A 7,748-nucleotide genomic window follows, 5' to 3' on the forward strand; every position below is an offset into this window, starting at 1 on the left:
GAGTATCGTAATAATCTTTTTGTGTATAGGAGTAAATTTTCTCCCTGCTGAAACTTGCCAAATCCTTAATTAATTTGTTGGTTTTTTTATTTATAAGATACTGTCTATACCCATCTACATCTACCTCTATTTCTTTGAGTTTTCTTTTCGCCTCATCTAGTGCATTGCTCATGGTGGTTTTCAGTTCATTTTCTAATTGGTCTCACTCTCTTTTTTCTACTAGAATGAATTCTTGCGCTGTCTCTATTATTAAGAGCATCCAGTCCCTGCTGCATCTGTTTGATATTAGGGTCCAGTGCTCAATGAATTTATCGTCTTTGACAAAGAGACCAGGCTCATTTTTTACCTGCAGTCCTATTGGGATAATACCCTTCTTGCAATATTCAATCAGGAACTCTGCGTGTAGTTCTGTACGCGTAACCTTCTTTTTAAGATTCCAGAAGGTGTTCCACTTCTCTGCACTGCTGTCTGTTAGGGCAGATGTATTGATTTTTGTATATAATTTTAGAAAATTGGTCTTCTGTAAAACCAAAGATTTTTATTGTGTCCATTGTCAATTACACAATGTTGTGACCACCTATCCGGCTTACAAGCCGTGCAAAATACAGTATAAGTCAAAGGAGAGTAACCCTTCTCTACCAAGGGAATAGGGTAAGTAGTAACTAAAAAATGCAAGTGTTTCCCTTGGGTTTTGTTATGATCTAGACTCAATTCACCACTTAGAATATCTGGGATTCTTTTAGTAGTGTAAGTGACTTACTTCCTCATGCATTCTACGCTCACAAACCTTTGATGGAACCACAAATATAAGCACTTACAATCCAAAGCTATATGAACTACGTAGCCGAGATATGTATTTGTAAAAAAAAATTCTTTAATTTAAAATTTCAAGAAACAAAATATTACACATTCATATTGTATAAAACACAGTACTCTATATCTCATTCGGTGTGGTCATCGTATGTATATCAACACATTGTTATTTGTTTCTATACACGTTTTTTTCAAATCCTCAAAATAGATATCAGTTCATCTTACAATTATAATTACATTCAAGTATAATAAAATCAAATAAACCAAGTCGACGCGTTTCCGTGGATCTTTGCTGTGCGCACCACCTTCTTCAGGACAGTTTAAAAACAATTTTGTAGAAACAATAAACCACAATCATTTATTTAACCTGGGCATACGTTTACAAGATATAAAAACGTCAAAAACTGCAGTGCATTGTAGATTTAATCGTCATGAAGAAATTACTCATCAGTAGTAGGCACACTTCAGCTGCCAGGAAACTCAGGTACTGCTCCCCGCTTGTCACCACTGGAAAGGTGGCACGACGTTGGATCTTTTTATTTAAGCACAGAGGTAGCGACCATTAGTCCAGCAGTCCTGCCCAACCACCTCTCCCGATAAGCATCCCATGGAATCCACAATCCAAGATTCAATGGAGCGAGCGGACCTAGCAGACTGACAGGTCTATCAATCACATTCTGCTAAATATGAGAACTAAGCTGTGGATGCAATCCAAATATGTAAGAAAGCACTAACACCTTCACTTGCTGGATCTTCAGCGCTACTGTACTTTCAATAAATCTACTTAAGTCTCTCACAGTATGCATGCACTGACTCTTTCGGCTCTTGTGTGGCTCTCTGAATCTTTGCCCAATTCACCTCTTTCTCTGGTGCTTTCTTCTTTGAAAATTTCAATCATTGGTTTGTATTTCTCTATCACAAGAAACGCCGGACCACTATTAGGAGCTATTCTTTGAGGTCCCTCTCTCAGTCAGGTAAAGCCGCTTTGCACTCAGCTGACAAATCTTTCAGAACAATAAAATCTTATTTACCCAAAGCACTTCTGAAATGGTCACTAATCTTTTAACTTCTGTGTGCCACTTATCTGGCTCCTCTCCCAGTTTTTTTTTTTTTTTTGTAAATGCTTAGAGTTAAGCCCTGGACAAGAAACCTGCACATATGCTACTCGATGTGTTTCCCGCACATGAAATTTTCACATAATCATTTCCATTTCAGTTTCTTGACATTATGAATCTTTTTCATTTTACTGTAACTCTTTTTCTTCCATTTATCTCTGTACTTTCATAATCTCCCAGTCCTTAATATAATCAACCAAGTCTTTGATATGCTCTAGCTGAGTCAATAAATCCATGTTTTCAATTTCAGCTTCACTCAAATCCATTCTGAAGTGTCTACGCAAATGTATTTTCCTGTGCATATCTATGTTTCATTATTCTGCTAACTCCTCAAGTCAGTCATTTGCCTCACATGCACATCTAGCTGCTTCATTGACCAAATATTTCAGTTCATCTGAATTGTACACTAGCAATCTCCCTCAATGTATTGTAATATTCTTACATTGGTGTTCAGTAGTGGAATAAAGGAATTGTGTTTTGAAGTAATTTGAGAAATTGGGATATCATTTCTGTAGGTGATATATTTAACTCAAATCATAACCACTATCGTTGCAAGATTAACAACTAAAGTCACTAAATGAAGTGTACTGTACAAGCACCTCTTATGTTTGATTTAATATTGTGTCATTTTGCTTCATCTATAACAAGAATGTAGGCCATGTTTAAGGGTTACATGACTACTAACCTGCCTCTTAGCTCACTAATTGCATTGTCATTGGGTGGCGATCCATGAATGTTTCTACAAAGTATTGCTTTTAATAAATGTATGACTAGGCAGTGCCAAAATTGCTAAAGAAGTACACTTTTTTTAATTTCAACGAGATTTATCACATTTTTACATTCTGTTTGTTGCACCATATACATGTCAAAACGCTTTCATGTCTCGACTCATGCATGGCCTCTTGGAGACAAGTCACACCCTCGACCCAGCACTGGCCTGGCCCATTCTAATAATTTTCTTGAAAAGCATCCCAGATTTCATAGGTTTTATTGTTTTTAATGAAACATTATGACAAAGTCAGTTGGCCTAATCTACCTATGGTGAAAAGAATGTGTTAGAGACAATAGGTTTAAAAGACGGAATTTCATTACCCTGTGGTACAGCTGCAGACAGGTACTTTGTTACATGGAATTTCACAGATTACTGGGATAGGCAAGGGTTTTGATGTTGGCGATCAACCCAAATAACTGTGTGGATAGACGAAGATATGAAAGACAATATGTCTTATTAGGCTCTCATAGGAGAGACAGTATTTTGCATTGCCAACTGTAATTTGTGTGCTTTTATGGCTGTATGCTTAATCGTTGCCTTATGGAAAGTTTACACTCAGTACGATGGGCTTTATTTGTTTATGGTCACAAGCCAATAATCAAGGGTATATGCCTGATTGTCTATTAAGAATAGTTACTATAAAGACAGTAGACCTGATACAATTGGTTGTGAAAAGCATGTGTTAAAGTCAAAAGGAATTTAAGGGTAGATTGTTTTTACTCTGTATTAAAGCCAACCAATAGGTATTTTGTTACATGGAACCTGACAGTTGAACATATTAGGCAGGAATTTGGGGGCTGGTTATACCCTATGATCAGCCATGAGTATGAGTATGAGTATGAGTAGGGATTTGTAGAGCGCATAGCTACCCTCGGGCATTCCAGCGCTAACAAGACCTAGTTTTCCAGAGGGAAGGGGGGGCGGTAAGGAAGATGGGGTTTAAGGGAAGAGCCAGGTTTTTAATTGTTTCCGAAAGGAGAGGAGGTTGTGTTCTCTCCTCATGGCTACTGGGAGGGTGTTCTATAGTTTTGGTCATGGACATGCATGATTAGTGCTATCTGAATATTTGTTATGCTTTCTTAGAAGAGATGGTATTTTGCATGGACTTTTATCATTTTGTATATTGTGAAACTAAATAACTATATGCCTAATGGTTGCCTTGTGTGGAAGCGTATGCTTAGTACATGAGGCTTCAGCTGTGTGTGATCATAAGCAATTATTAACAGTTGCAGGTCTGATTGTTCTCTAGGAATCAATTTCTTTTGATATAAGTCTGATTTATATGATTAACACATTAGGCTGATGCTGTATTACACAATGATTGGAAGTGCAAATGTTTATTTTGGCCGGAAACGTGAACGTAACCTCTTTGAACCCGGAACCTGGGTGAATTTCCCCCGCCAAGAGTGCTGCGCATATCCCTTTTATTTCACTGCTGGTGCACACTCATAACTAGGGAGGCATTCTCTCTTCATGTCTGGACGGTCGCAGATCTAATTCTTTATAAAATCTGTTGTCGTTTGAATTTTCTGTACCTATCTTCCTACATTGGTCTACCTTTTAACACTACACATATATCTTGTGAACATTAGTATACCTTCTCTGTGTTCGCCAACTACACTCCTCTGTATATTCTGCTGTTCATCTTAGCGAGCTGTGCCATAAAGATACCTACACTATTCTTGTGTGTTTGTGGCTTTCCTGATGAAGGCACAGGTCCACTGAAATGCTAGTAGAAAAACGACATAGGACAACTGACAATTTAGGCTATTGTTGTTATACTTACATAGAGTATCAGTTGGCATAAATGCTTTGCCAAGAACAAGATAGACAATAATGTAATTAAATGAAATGGATTAAATCACAATTAAATATATTGATGCAAAAATAGTGCAAAATAATTGTCAATACATTTTTTTCCATTAGATATCATGCAATGGTTGCATACAGTTTACCCTTGTTTTAAATTCCAAGGGTGAGAGGTATGATTGAAGGTGTGAATGCTGTGTTTAAGTAAGGATGAAAATGCACTTTTAAAGCGTAATTGTTGACTTTAACAGTGATAAAAATCAGACTACAATAATGATACTTGAATAAATTGTATGTTTTTCATGAATTTTTATAAAATGTGAATTGTTAATTAAAAAAAAAGTTTCACCTCGCCCTAGATTTACCCTTCTCTTGAGCCCTATTATTTAGATAGGAAACTAGTATATAATTTGTTTGTTGCCGGGGTTGTTGTACATTAATGCTAATTTCAGTGCCCTTTGCAATGCCCACATTTAGCATGGGGAGTCCCCTTTTTTCACACTTTAAAACACATTAGGCTTGACATATTGATTGTCAAAAGCATATGTTCAAATCTACAGGCATTTAGGATTGGATTGTTATTTCTCTGTACTCAAGCTTACAGATAGGTAATTTGGGATATGAAATGTCAAATTAACTTTGTAGGGAATGATTTTGGGAATGATTTTGGTGTTGGATACCAGCTCTGATAAAATTTTGGGGAAGATTATTAAGGAGATACTACAGCTTTCCAGGTAGTGCCAATGGGTTGCTTGCTTGCTGCTGGTTTAATCTGCAGTGGGCACTATTCACATGGTCCCTTCCTCTAAACCAGGAGAACATTTGGAATGCTGTTGTCCATAGAGTATCATTGTTTTACCATTCCAAGATGAGAAACAGGTTGGTTCTATATGTTGGAGCATTAAACAACAATTTACTATGTATGTCTCTGAAATACGGACATCCGCTGCTATGTTTATTTTTCAAATTGCAAACATCTGCCCACCATGTCACGGGCGTGTGCTCATGACGGCCAGGAGCCGTCATGACCACGCCCGCGATCGGAATTTCCAGCACTGAGGCGTAATTCGCACCGCAGTGAAGAGGATAGAAGGCAGCATGTTTTCTTTTTTCGAATTGTATTCTTTTATTTTATCTCGCATATGTTGTTGAGCTTGTGTGTTTTATTGTTGCTGTGTCAGAGAGTGAATGGAAGTATGAGACAAGCGATGGATAAATGGATCCACAAGTGCAAAAATGAATGTCAGTGTGCATGTATTGTGACTTATTGACTTATTGAGTATCTACACCCATCAGTGACACACAAAGCACTTTCATTCAAAAGCTAGACCGATTCGCATTGCCAATGCTTATTTTTAATTTAATTTATCCCAAATGGTGTAGATTATAAGGTTTTTGTTCGAAGCTGGAGAAAGTTGTAACCCTTTTGTAGCACACAGTGACTGTTTCTGAACACATTATTGCCATCACCTAAGGAATCATAACTACACAATGCCCAATTCTAATGAATGTCTATTCCAACGACAAAATAGCTAGCCCACAGTGCAGGATTATCCGAATTGGCTTTTTTTTACCATAACCACTTGTTCCAAAGATGCAGCAGTTTTGAGTCACCTTTCTGAAACACAAGAATAACATATTAGACCTGGGTTTCAGTACTTCAGGGGCTGTGGTATTTTAACTGCAGATGTTAGTGATAACAACACTTGTCCCATGAGATTGCAGAGCTCTTAAGCCACAACTGCCAATTTCTAGCAGATCATACTACACCAGACTCATAGAATTTGATTGTGACCAATAGAAACTAGGACCGTTTGATTTTTACACAGTTTTTGTTACTATTTTTTAAAGATTCATTTGAGAGTGTCTCAAGGGTACCTACAGACTTCGGGCCTCATCTATGAGGAATTGGCGTAGGCCCGCACCGCAAATCTTCTTGCTGCGCTGCCCTATGCCAATGTGAAAGGGCAAGAATTCATCATATTTATGAAATACATTGCATCCCGGTCCTTTCCCCTTGCGCTGGCGCACAATTTGCTGCCTACCGTAAACGTAGGCACCCATGCACTATTGCGCAATAGTCCATTAGTGTAAGGCAAGAACGTTCCTGCACAAAAACAGTTTTCTATCTGTGCTGCAGAATGCATCACATATGGAAAGGGGACAAAAACAAGTCTTGTTACGCCTGCTCTGGGGAGGCGTAAGGTTTTGGTGCTGGCCCAGGTTAACCTGATGAGGTTAATCTGGGGAAGCCTCAAAATCCATGGGCGGGGTGCAGGAAAACCTACCGCAGCATCCTTGGAATGCCTCTGTGGCACAGAGTAAGGCAGGGCAGAGACTTGTACTGCTTTGTCTTACTTCATATCTGTAAGGCCATACAAAGCCACGAAGAGTGGCTTTGCGTCACCTCATAGATGTGATTGTGAGGATTGTGAGGCTTGTGTCTCTTCTATCCACATATTATCCCAATGCGCTGGACAGCATAGCAGCAACCCATGGCGTTGAACTCCCAGATAATAACATTGGTCCTATCTTTTCCATTAGACGTGATATTGTTGATCATGGGAGGTTTCCACTGTTGTTTCTCATTTTTATTGTGCTACAATTTTAAGATGATAACCTCGACTTCAAAATTCATAATTATTGTGCGTTTAACATTTGTGTTATGCTCTTTCTACAGGTACCTTCACAATTCCTCCCACAAGCTATGTCTTGCTAGACCAAGCTGCCATCTAGAGTCTCAGAGGCTTTGGAGGCACTACCAGAAAGTTATGTGGGGAAAAATGCAATATTACAAAATGTGCAGTTTGTTTGGAAATAGCGCAAAACTAAGCAGCCATTTATTTGCCAGTTTTGCATTAGTGCTTACTATGAGCTGAGTGCTTGCTGTGGATTGCCATTTGGGTTTACTTCATGGTCAAACTGATTTAAAAACGAGTATAACACAGAGAAATCGAGTAACATTGGGAACAATAGGGTGTAAACATCGTTTGTGTTTATTCTTCCATATTTTTACTGCAAAAGGATGCATTGAGCACTAAAAATAAGTGATCTTCTGGCGCACATGTTATTTGCACATGGGAGTTTATGGGCCTCATATTACCACAGACTGGTAAATGACTTGTATGCTCATAGCTGCCCACAGAAATGCATACTAAGGTGCACTACACAAGTAGTCTACAGTAAGGGCCTCTATATAAGTTGTGTGAAGAGCTATCTCCACATGATTTTGTGTGGAA

The sequence above is a fragment of the Lissotriton vulgaris genome, chromosome 1_1, assembly GCF_964263255.1.
Source record: "Lissotriton vulgaris chromosome 1_1, aLisVul1.2, whole genome shotgun sequence".
Lineage (NCBI taxonomy): Eukaryota > Metazoa > Chordata > Amphibia > Caudata > Salamandridae > Lissotriton > Lissotriton vulgaris.